The sequence below is a fragment of the Geospiza fortis genome, unplaced genomic scaffold, assembly GCF_000277835.1.
Source record: "Geospiza fortis unplaced genomic scaffold, GeoFor_1.0 scaffold102, whole genome shotgun sequence".
NCBI classification, from domain to species: Eukaryota; Metazoa; Chordata; class Aves; order Passeriformes; family Thraupidae; genus Geospiza; species Geospiza fortis.
In genome coordinates, this window is record NW_005054373.1 from 1,967,722 (window position 1) to 1,980,345 (window position 12,624).

At 50.8% G+C, this 12,624-nt stretch overlaps 1 long non-coding RNA gene across 1 annotated transcript in view; it reads left to right on the forward strand.

The window, feature by feature from the left end:
* The window catches only part of LOC115948309, an 87,951-nt gene extending 75,697 nt beyond the window's left edge, over positions 1 to 12,254 (forward strand). Inside the window, exon 3 of the long non-coding RNA XR_004082140.1 lies at positions 12,157 to 12,254. This is a non-coding gene — a long non-coding RNA (uncharacterized LOC115948309). The remainder of the gene's footprint in view (positions 1 to 12,156) is intronic.
* The last annotated feature ends 370 nt before the right edge of the window (positions 12,255 to 12,624 follow it).

Genomic DNA, 12,624 nt, shown 5'->3' on the forward strand with positions numbered 1-12,624 from the left:
AGCAGCCTCTGGAGCCTCCTGAGGACCAGAATGGGTTTTGTGGGAAAAGAGGGGAAAAAGGGGCTCGGTTAGGGTTGGTTATTCCTGTACCACGAGGATTTTGGGGGTTGCTGACACCATGTTCCCCTGTAAAGTGTGTCCTTTGGGGACAGAGGAGGGAAAATCCATAGGGAATGAGGCACCATTTGTGGGGGAATGCCATCCCAACCAAGCTAAGCCTGAGCCTGAGACCATATTCCACAATTCCCTCCATGGGCTGGCGTCACAGTCACCAGTTGGGCCTGTCAGGAATGATTTAAACCCAACCCAAACATTGGCAGGATCCAAAAGTGTGACAGGAACCACGGGAAAAGGCAGGGAAGGGATGCTCTGCCTCTGGCAAGCCCTGCTCCTTGCTGGCTCCTGCTTTGCATTAAGCTGGGACTTACAAAACCAAACAAACAACTCTCCCTGCTGAGGGGAGCAGAGAGGAGGGCTGTGCCTCAGTCGGGGTTTTCAGGGATCACAGTCCGTGGCTCAGCCAAGCTGCTCCAACGGGGTTTGTGTGAAATGTTCTTTTCATCCCGTGCAGGAGCCACGGATGTGCAGGGAGCTCATCACACCACGCTGGGTTTGTGCCTTTTTAAAAATTACATCTCATTTTTTAGAGGTTAATGTTTTCGGGGTTTGGGAGGGAAGAATTCTTACGATGGTTAGAACTGCTTCTTCCTTGGAAATTCTCCCAAATCCCACTCAGAAATGCATGTGGGAGAATCCAATGGTTGAAAGCAAAGCAAGCCATTTGTAGCAATCCAAGATGAATTTGTAACATTTTTTTAATGAGCTGAAAATTTGGAGGGCAATGATTTCCATTCACTCAACATTTTTGAAAGGATGATTTCAAGAGGTTGTCAACAAATAGTAGCTCTTGTCTCGGTCCTGCATTCCCAATGGGAATTTCCAGTCCCGAAAGTCTGAGATGTGATTCAGCCCAAGCTTTAATTTTCTGGTGCTTTTTGTGTTTAATACGAGGCGTTTCTGGAGTCCCACCACAATTGTTCTCCCATTAGCAGTGAAACCCAACTCCTCCTCTGAGACAGCCAAACGTGGGGGTGTGGGATTGGGAATGGGTGTGGGATTGGGAATGGGTGTGGGAATGGATGTGGGACTGGGAATGGGTGTGGGATTGGCAATGGATTTGGGATTAGGAATGGATGTGGGATTGGGAATGGATGTGGGATTGGGAATGGATGTGGGATTGGGAATGGATTTGGGACTGGGAATGGGTGTGGGATTGGCAATGGATTTGGGATTAGGAATGGATGTGGGATTGGCAATGGATTTGGGACTGGGAATGGATGTGGGATTGGGAGTGGGTGTGGTGCTGGTTGTTGGTGGTGTGAGCTCAGGCTGGACTGAGTTTGCTCCCACCTCAAGTGACACTGAGGGACGTCAGGAAGAGTCATGGAGCCAAACCAGTTTGTAGATCACGCAGATTTTGGGATTTGGGAAGGGAATGAAGATGGGAGTGCTGTCTCCATCTCCATCCCAGGGTTTTGGTGCCTCCCCAGTGGGATGAGCTGAGTGTGGCCAGCCCAGGTTTGCAGCTCTCCAGGATCAACTCCAGCTCATAAATCTCGGGCTCAGCAGGGATCACTTGTGCCATGAACTAATCAGGGGCAGGTTCAAATCCCACAAACACCCTCCTCCTCATTAGGGACCCCTCAGGATCCCGAGGAGGTGCTGAAATTCCTCATTAACAGGGAGCAGGGCCTCGGGGCTGTGCTGCAGCCCAAGGGGGAGTAATTCCTGCCACTCCTTTGTGCTCTACTAATGACTTAAATGGCAATTAGCAATTAGCCGGGCCAGTGCTGTGTCCATGGCCAGGATCACAAAGCCAAGGCCTGGAGATGAATTGGTATTTGCCATGGGAATGAGGAATTTGCAAGGTTTGTGTGAGGAAGGGCTTCTTTCCCTTCTCTTCACCTGCCCTGCTGCTGTGTTGATTTAGTGCTGCTCTCCTCCTTTTTTCCAAAATCCCCTTCCCTCCTCCCTTTTGGGTACATTCTCTTCCACTTATTCCGTGTTGTCCTCAAGGCTCTCAGTGCTGCAGCCCTGGGTTTTAAAGGATTTGGGTGGAAACACAGTCAGGTCTCATTTTTCAGCAGAAAACGTGTTTTGTGCCCAGTGGTGTCACTGTGGGACGTGGAGGTGCCAGGCAGGAATTCCTGGTGCAGGAATTAGGCTGAGGCAGCTCCTCTGGGCCCAGCCTTCTGCCCAGGCTTGTCGTGCTGAGCACACTCAGGGTTTCTGCAGGGAGCAGAAAGCTCCAGCAGCATTCCTGGGATGCCACGCAGGAGGGATGTGCGGAGGGCAGAGCCTCTGTGTTTGCCCAGGTTGTGGCAGTGGGAACAACGCAACAAATTCCTTTAAAAAATGGGATTGTGGAGGGGTAAAACGTGCAGCTGGAGCCCCTTCCAGATGTGTGAGGAGGAGAGGCATGCAAATGCCTTAAAATATCATTTAAATACCATTTAAATACCATTTAACCACCATTAAATACCATTTAAATTCCATTTGTTCCCCAGTGCTGGGGTTCACCCCAAAAGACCCTTTAACACTTCCACCCAGATGTGTTTGGGTGCTGATGGGTCCCCACTCATTTGCTTTAAAAGCCAAAACTCGCTCACAGCTGCTTGAAAAATCAAGAAGGACATTTTGTAGCAGCAATAATAACCTTGAAGGAAGGAATCCCTGGTGGGTTTTCCCAAACTTTGCTGCTTAATGAACCAACTGATTGAGCCTGTGGGGTTGAAATAATCCTTCCAAGGGCCTTGGAGCCGTCCCATTAAGTCAGGGGAAAGATTTTACAGCCCAATTTTCGTTAATGAACCCAGACTTTGTTGTCAGAGGGAGAATTGGGGCTTTCTCCGAACCGACTTCAGGTGCAGGTGAAGAAATTTAATTTCTCGCCCTGCATTTTCAGCTGACACCTCATCATCAGTAAAAGTTGTAATGTTTCTTTCTCTTCTTTCCTTATGGACTGAGGGACAATGGAGAGGTTTGTAGGAGGAAAATCCCCTGAGTCCTGTTAAATGCAAAGATAACTCCTCCTTCAGCTCAGGAAATCCCTCAGCTGCTGACTTTTTCAGGCTGGGGGAGGAAAAAAAATCACAGTGTGTTTATGGTATTCTTAAAGCCTTCCTTAAAATCTGCCTTTGGCCACTTCCAGGGACAAAAATCTGAGCTGGAGGGACCTTGGAAAGTCATTATCACCCTTGGTGTCGTCAGGGGGCTGCTGTGTGTAATTGATGCTGTGGAAGTGTTGAGGGATGGCTGCACAGAGGGGGCTTTGTTGTCGTCATCCTCGCCCTGCTTTTCTTCCCACCTTTCCTCGGCTGCTCCCTGGCTTTTCCTCCGGCTGTGGTTGCTCCAGCCTTTCTCCAGAGGTCAGTCTTGGCTGGCTTTTGTGGGTTTGCTCTCCCACCTTGCACTCCTGAGGGTGGAATTTCTTTCCCCCTGGATGCCGGAGCAGGGTCAGCTCCATCCAGATGGAGCACTGCGAATCTTCCCCACCTTTCCAGAGGAAGGGTCTCCTATCTGTGTGCCCTTTAATGTTGCTGATCCTCTCCCAAATCCAAGGAGAAGGAATTCAGGGAATAATTTTCTGTGGAAGGAGCTGACACATATCAGGGACCCCACAGATCTGAGTGGGGGCAAAGCGCTGGTGGGATTTGAGTTCCCTGAAAATTCAAAAGCTCTGGATCCACTTCAACCCTTGGAATACCTGCAGATCTACTTCACTCCTCACCAGAGATCCCTCTCAAAGTCCAAATTAGGGTCTGAGTTCAAAATCCTTCCCTTGTAAGACAAAACTCCCCTTTCCTTCGGTGGGAGCAGGATTCCCAGCCCTGCCAAAGCCTGTTTGACCTTGGAGCAGCCAGGGGATGAGGAAAGCTGCTCCACAGTGACCCAGACAGGCTGTGGGTGAAGCCTGTGAGGAGAGAGCCCCTCGGGAGGAGGCAGCATCATCCTCATTCCCACCAAAGCCATTTGGCTCCCAGTTGCCAAAGCAGCGCCAAGCCCCAGTGACCTTTCAGCCTCCTCGCTGTGCTCCGAAGATTTACAGTGGAAAAAAGCTCTCTTCTTGTGAGGGAATCTTGCTCCTTGCTCCCAGGAGAGCCTCCAGCCGTGGTGACTCAGCCCTTGAGCATCCCAGCTTCCCGGATCCCTCCGGCAGCTCCGGGAGAATCCTGTGCTGGCCCGGCTGATGTCACCTCCTGCTCTGGCTTCCCTCAGCCCTCCAAACTGCCCAGAGCTCACAGCTTTGATCTCAGCTCTCCGTCACCACTGCTGGCTCAGGCCCCCACTGGCTTCTGCTGGAATGATGACATTTTAAAGTTCACTTTGGAATGACAGAGGTCCCAAAGTCCCGGAGGAGTGGAGGTGAAGCTTGCTGGAAGTTGGGATCTGGCTTTGCAGAAGATCCAAGGCACTGCCTGCCTGTTTCAGGCAGAGCTGCAAGGCACAGCCGGCATTTGGAATGGGAATTTTCATTTCCAAAGATTCTCTGCAAGGTATCTGCAGGGCAAACCCTTGGAGGAGGAATTCTGGACTTTGGGGGAAGTGGAAAAATGAATACACTGAAGTTGTGAAGGACACTGCTGCTCCTCAGTAAAAGAGGAGCTGGAAAACAAACTGGAAGGTGGGTCTGAGTCCTGAAGGGGAGTTTGGGACAGATTTCCAGCACCTCAGTGAGGTGCTGATTTTAGTTGGGATGAATGGATTGCCAGGTGGCTGCCACGGACTGGATGGATCCTAGTGGGGACCAGTGCCCTGGGAATCAGGGAAGTGTTGATTATCCCTGGTTGCTCCATGCCAGCAGAATTGTTGGGACCTTTAGGGTGGAAATCTGCACCAGCAGAGCCCGTGGGAGCAGGGCTGGGCTTTTCCTTCCCACCAAATCTCTCCTTGGTTTGTGCTGTGCCTGTTCAGCCCAGAGGAATTCCAGCCCTGGAGGATGGAGTTCTCTGGGCCCTGCTGTTAATGAGGCCACCGTGCTGATCAAACCTCAGCCTGGAACCTTATCCCAGACAAATCCCTCTCTCCCTCTGCCCTGACCCAGTGCACAGACCAGAGAAAGTCCTCCAGGCTCATTTTTTGGGATTCAAGCAGAGGTGGAGCAGGGCTGGTGCCAGAGATTGCACAACTCTGCCCGATTCCAACCAGCTCCAGACAGAGCAGGGGAGGCCTGGTGAGGGCTCGTTAGGGATAATGAATAATTAGGTGTGAAATTTTCAGGAATGGCAACTCCAGGGCTGCAGGGGAGTGTGGGAATGAGGGGAGGAGTGGAGAGGAATCCCATTTAGCACCAGTTCAATCTGCAGGCTGGGTTTTCTGTAGGAAACTGGCAGTGCTGGCATAAGGAAAACAGGTGACCTGGGAAATGCTTGGATTTCCTTCCCTTCCCCTGCAGCTCTGATCTGCCAGCTCAGCTCCGAGGAGAGGAGTCACATCCAGCACTTCCAGCCAGGAACTGGAGCCCAAATCCCTGGGCTTTGCTAACAGCTCAGTGTTGTGTCCCATTCTGGGCCACCCATGAACCTCAGGGAAGCCCAAAATGCCAGCAAACCTCCATGTCCCACTCTTCCAGAGGCATCCAGAGGTGGCTACAAGCTGCAGCTTGTGGTGGTCCCAGCTTGTGGTGGAGCCTCCCTCTCTGGAGATGTTCCAGAACCATCTGGACACAGCCCAGTGCTCTGGGGTGACCCAGCTGGAGCAGACAGGTTGGAGCAGGTGAACCCAGCATGGTTCTTTCCCAACTGGCCCATCCTGGGATGCTGTGACGTAGGTTGTGATGGTGGAGGAGTTTTCTGGGAAGGATGGAGACAGGCTGATCCAGGATAATCTGTCCATGGCTGTCAGGGCTGGAAGGAGCATTGATATCTCAGCAGATACCTGGGAATTATCCCAACAATTCCCTCTACTCAGATAAGAGATTTCAGCCTGCTGCTTCCTAAACCAGCATCCAGGGATGCTGCTGCTCCACGGGGCTCCTTCCATGGCTTCTGTCAGCCACAAGTTGAGGGAAAAACCCAAAAATTCCTCTTCATTGGAAATCTCCCCAGTCTCCAAATTATTTTTGTTGCCTGCACTCATCAGATAACTGCAGGGGTCAAAGAGGTTTCATGTTTTGTTGTTGTTTTTCAGTTTTGGGACTTTTTCCGTACAATTTATGAAGTCCCTAAAGCCAGTGAATTCGAAATTGCTGAGTGAGGGAATTGTTTAGAGCAGCTCCTTGGAGGGACTCTTGTTTTACGTAGAAAATGTGTTGATTTGGGCAGGTGCCAATCAGGAAATTCCAAAAAGCTGGAGATGGCCCCATTACAAACAATTTAACCAACCTCAGATGTCCCTTTGCTATCAGAATAGGGAGCACATGGTCCTGGAAATAATGAGATAATTAACAAATGCTCAGAAATTAAACCCTCTGGCTGCCTCTGGGTAACACTGAATCCAGTGGCTCCACCTGAAATCTCCCATTTTCCCCCATTTGCCCTGAAATGGGCATTTTCCCTGCCAAGATCCGAGGTTGGGTTTTGCATCTCGTGTGTGTCACACTTGGATCCTGCACTTTCCTCCTGAGGAAAGGCTGGATGAGAGGCTGAGGCAAACCAGGGATGGTCTGAGGCACAAGGAGGTGGCAGGAGGAGGGCTGGGGTTGGAAAATTGGGAGAAACAAGTGCCCATCCAAGGAGAGCTGCACTTCCCTCTTCTCTTACCTGACCCCTGTCCTGCTGCTTCATTCCTGGAGCCTAAAAGCCCAGGGAAGAAGGAATTAAAGCAGGAAAATCTCAGGAAAACTCACAGCCCTCACAGCAGGGAGCCTGGAGTTGGGTTTTCCATCTCTCCTTTGGTATTCCAGGACTCATGACCCCATTTAAGGAGCAGACTGCTGGGAGCTCTCGTGGGTTGTAGAGAAATCAGGCCACTTGTCCCCGTGCCAAAGGATGGATCCAGGAGTCCCACTCTGGCCATCCAGCTATGGGAATGTTGTCCCAGTTTTTCATCCTTGTGTCTGGGCTTCCATTCCTGGGGCTGGGATCAACACATGGATGCTGGACATGTGTGTTTTTGTGCTAGGGGGAGGAGGAGGGAGAGCCGTGTCCAAAGGAGATGCCTTCAAAGCCATGAGGATTGGGAAAGGTCTTTTACCACCTTCCAGGGTGGCGGGAGGGATTGGAGATGTCAGGGACGTTCCCTATCCATGGCTTGGTGCCAAGGTCTTGGGCTGGAATTATCTGGAGGGGATTCCTAAAGCATTCTGCACTGCAGGATCTCCACCCTTGGAGCACCCATGGTTTTGGAGCATCGATTGGGAGCCCTGCACTCCCTGAGCCTGGGAGGGAGCAGTGAGCCTTGCACTTAGACATCCTCATCCCTCTCCTCCTGGAGCTCCAGCATCACTGTTCAACCTCCAGCATTTTGGGGAGTTTGGAGCCATTTTTAGCTGCCAGGGGGAAGGGAGGGAGGGAGAGAGAAATTCCAGGAGGTTGGAGTGGCATCCCCGACACAATGGGAACTTTTCTTAGCAATTTTCCACTGTGCTGCAAATGGCAAAGATCATGGATATATTTGCGTGTCTCAGACTGTCCTGGGGAGTTAACTTTCCCTCTGTTGGGGTAATCATTTTCACATCACAATAATTTCAGCGTTGGGAGCGGATAAAAAAATCTCCAGCTGAGGAGAGATCTTTGTTCTTACCTGGTGTTCCACCTCAAAAAAACAAAAAAACCAAAAAAACAGGTTTAAGGAACCTGATCTGTGTGGGATCAAGAGAAGGTGGCAGGTGGGCACCGAGGTTGATTGCACTGCTCAGCCCATTGGAACCACGTGCATTCCTGGCTGGAGTGACAATAAGGAATTTTTTGCTCTGGGATAAGTCAGGATTGGACCAGACTTAGGCTTGGCTCTGAGGAGGACATGCAGCTCTTGACAGCCTGAAAGCAATTAGCCCAAGAAGACAAAGCAGAACCACTGGGAGTTGCTGCAGCTTCCAGGACCATTGGATCAGGCTCTCCCTGACTCCAGGCCATGGCCCTGGTGGGGTTTTCCCCCCAAATTTGAGATTCTGCCCAGTGCTTGCTGCAGGGGGGATTGTGTGATCTGGATGGAGCTGCCATGGGCGTCTTCCCCACTGTGGGACCTGGCTGAGGGCAGGATGGAGGCTCAGAGGGTTCTGCCTCTCCTTGTCTTCACAGGAGGTGGGGTTTACCCCTTCTCCCAGGGAACAAGAGCTTTGTGAAGGTGGTCAAGCTCCAGGATGAGCTTCCTTGGGCTTGTAAACTGAACGGGAGTAGTTTTAGATGGAATATTGGGAAACTATTCCATCTGAATTCCTGGAACATTTCCAGAGAAGGAAAATCCTTCCCTGGGAGGGTGAGCACAGGGTGCCCAGAGCAGCTGTGGCTGCCCCTGGATCCTTGGAAGTGTCCAAGGCCAGGCTGGACAGGGCTTGGAGCGCCCTGGGATAGGGGATAGCATCCCTGCCCATGGATCAGAGTTGGAACAAGATGATCTTTTAGATCTTTTTCCAGCCCAAACCATTCCATGATTCCATGATTCAGTACAGAGCAGGTGCTGTATGAATAAGACACCTCCCTGCACTCTGCTGGTCCCAAGCCCCATCCCTGCTGCACAAGCCCAAGGGAACAGACACCTTCCCAACAGCAGGAAGGTGGGAATGGCGCTGGGGCTGCAGAGCAGCTGTTTGTCCATTCCCAGAAAAACCCTTCGCGTTCATCACATCTGGACAGCAAATGGGCCCTCCTGGGGGAGCCCAGGTTTGGCCTTTGCTCCTCCTGTTGAGGAACAAATCGAAGACAAACGTGGAACATTTGCTCTGGGAGCCTCCTGTCAGCGCCAGGAGAGGCCGGGGGCTGGCCTGGCCTGGCTGTCCTGCTCCTGTCACGGATTTAGGGAGGTGTGGATGGAAATGCACGGCCTGGAGTCCATTCCTTGTGTTTGCCTGGGGCTGGGGAAGGCAGAGCCTCTCTTTGAAGCAGGGGAGTTGAGGATGTTGTTTTAGATCTGTGATTTTTGGTGTTAGTGGAACTGTGAGTCCCACCCCGTGCCAGGACAGTGTTGGAAGGATGTTGAAGGACCCTGCTCCTTCATGGCATGGTCACCACTGGGATCTGCCAGGGGTCCTTGGGTTGCAGAGATGATGGAGATTGATCAAATTGCGCAATTAATGGTATTTATTAAATAATTGGATGCTTTATCCTCCTTTTGCCTTGCACCCACAGGGCTGATGCTGAGCTCTGCACGGACTCTTGCACAGACCTGGATCCAGCATTTTCTTTGGATTATGGATTTGGACCAGCCAGCTTCACTTTTTGGGGTTGACCCATGGTTTTCTTCCAGTTCCCATCAGACAGGCCTGTGGGCCTTTCCTTTTGTGCCAAAAAATGGAACTTGGACAGTCAACCAAAACAACCCCATCCCTCCATCCCATGCCACTCCTGGAAAATCAAGGAATGTCTCTTCTCCTTTTGTTATTATTTGTGCCATGACTTTGGTTTAGAACACAAAGCCTGGTCTGCATCCTGCTGCTCCAATGCTGTCCTAGATTTTGGCAGCAGATCTGGTGGCAGTCAGGCCCAAGCTGCTGGGTTTAGTTAGGCCAGGCTCAGTGGCAGATCCCTGGGATGCCCAGTCCCTGCCTCCTTCCCTCCTTCCTTCGGTCATCAGTGAAGCCATTGAGAGAACCCTTTAATAAATAAACAACAAAAAAGCATTTTTGGGCAGACAGTGGGATGGAAAATGACTCATAGGAAAACAGGGATAAAGTCCACTCTAGGATTAGGCATTCCATGTGTCGAGTTTCTGCTGGGGCTCCAGGAATGCTGTGGTTTCTCTCTCAGGATGATGCCAGTGTGGAATGATGTCACTGTGGAGTATTTGGTCAGGAGCAGCTGATGGGGTCTGGTGGTTGCTCACAAATATAGGTCTTTCAGAATTTGGAAAATCCGTGGCCAGTGCTTTTTGGGAGGCTCCAGGCAATTATTGTCATCAGTGTTTCCAGCCTGGCTCAATGCCATGAAAACTGCTGGAGTCATGCTTGCTCTCCTCCTTCATTTTTGTAGGAGCTACTTTTTTCTCTTGGGATTGGGTGCAAGCAAACTGGGTCAGGATCCTTTGTGTTGGTTTGGTCCTACCAAAGGATGGATCCAGTCCTGGAGGATCCAGTCCTGGGAGGAACGTGAATGATGTTATTTGGAACAAAGAGGAAAATCCTTAAGGGATGGAGGAAAAGCAGGAGAAATATCCTGCACAGTTGAGGTTGGAGACCCAGTGGGTGGTGATCAGCAAAAAAGTTTTGAGAGGAGAAACCTGAACCCATCAGCCCTTGATCCTCCACTGTGAATTTTAATGGGAAAAGGGACAATTCCAGGGACACTTGTTCCAGAGACTCTTCTGCAGAGCTAAGGAGATTCCTGAGGGGAATGGTGCCCAGTTTCCCTTTCCTTATCCCCTGTGATCCTTGTTTTCAGCACCATAATCCCCAAACCCACTGCTGTATCCATTTTTTTAGGAGGTGCTTCCTTCCCATAATTTATGTGAACTGATCATTACAAAGGGAGAATTCAAAAACCCTCTTACATTTCCGTTTCCATCCTCTGTGCGCCAAAATTTCTGCATTGTGATGATCCTAACTCTAGGAATTCCTTGATCTGTTAGGTGGTTTGATCACTTCTCCCTCCCTGGCTGATGCCTCATGTAAAATATAGATATAAACCCACAGAATGTATTTATAAATAAAATAATTTATAAATTAAATTTATAAATAAATTATTGGAGGATGCTGGAATAGTTTGGGATGGAAAGAACCTTAAATCTCATCCCACCCCTGCCACGGGAAGGGACAATTTCCACTATCCCAGCTTGCAGAATTGTTGCTGTTAGCACATAAATGTGGGTTGGTGGGAAAAGGAGGGGAGAGCCCCCAGCTGGGTTCATTTCCAGAGGCTCCCGGTGGTGGGATGAGCTGCTGCATTCCAGGGATGGGGCAGCACCCAGGTGCTGCGGGAATAACACAGGAATAATGCAGGAATAATGCAGGAATAATAATGGCCCAAGGACAGCATCAGCTGGGGAAAGCCCTTCTGGCCACATCCCATCATGGGAATGGCATGTGCCATTCCTTCCATCCAGTCACTCTTCATGGGCTCGTTGACCTGGAACTGAGCTCCTGGAGAAGCTGGGATTCCAGCCTGTCCAGCCCCAGGCAGGGAGCACTGAGGCTCCAGGGCAAGGGCCAGACGTGTCGGGGGAGCCAGCTTGCCATTCCCATGGATGTTTTCTAGGGGATTAAGGAGGGAATGATGGCTCTCCAGGCCTGTCTCAAGGTTGAGGAATTACCTGGAGGGCCTGCTGGAATCCACTTTTGGATGGCTGGAGATTTTTTCCGATCTGCAGTGACAGGAGGCGAGTCCAGCGGGCTGGAAGTGGCCCCAGAGCTGTCAGAGGAATGATGGCAGCTCCTTGTGGCTCCATGGAAAGATGATCCTTCCATGGGCAGCCTGGGGACAGGGGACACCCAGCCCCTGCATCAGACTCGGCCTCCACCACTTGAGTTTGGGGAGGAACAGAGGGAGAAGAGGAATTAGTGAAAATTCTGCCTTTCCTGAGGTTCAGTGCTGCCTGATCTCTGGGAAATGCCCATGTTTAGCACAGGAAGATGGTTTGGAGCGGGACCATTTGGGTCTCCACCCCTTAGGTCACCCCCATGAGTCTGGAGGAGCCTCTCCTCCCTCGGGCCTGGCTGGGAACTGGAACAATGGGAAGTGTTTGGGGAAGGAACTGGAATGTGGGGGGCTCTGAGGAGCCCTAATTCCATCCACAGCACCATCCCAGACCTGTAACTTCCTGGGAAAGCCTTCCCAGCCCCATTCCTGGAGGACAGGGATCAGTTCCACTGTCACAAGGGATTCTTGCTCTGCCTTGCAGCCTTTTCTCCTCACATTGCTCAGGTGTTTGCCTTGTTGCTGTCCCATTGCTGATATCCCCGGATAAAGAGAAAAGTGGGAAAACAGAGGAGCAGCAACACAGATCTTCCTGTTTGCTAAAAAAAAAAAAAAAGACTTAATAGTTTTTTTTAAATTTATCCCAAAGGTCTCCAGGGGCAGATGAGGGGCTGGGACTGGAGCAGGAGCCTGGATTAACACTGAGGCCATCCTAGACAGCTCTGATCCCCACTGGAGCACAGATCCAGCAAGGAAGGTAAGGAAACACTCCTTACTTTTTGATTGGTAAATCAAATAACACGGTGGAGAAAGCTTTCCATGTTATGGGCTTTGCTTATGTGCTTTTGCTGGCTGCTCCCTGGTTTCTTGCATCCATGAGGATGGAGCCATCCTTTCCCAATGGATCTGTAGGGTGGTGTGTCCTTAGGATGTGATGCTTTTTATAGGGTGAGCCCAAATTATCCTGCGCCTTCCCAAAGGAACCTGTGAAATCCAACGCTCAAATCCCACATCTGGGAAGCAGGGAATATCTCAGGTGGAATCTTGGCCACTGAGGGTGGATGCGTGACTCTGTTTTCGTGTTTTCCTGGGTGCTCTGGGAGAGAGCAGAGCTCAA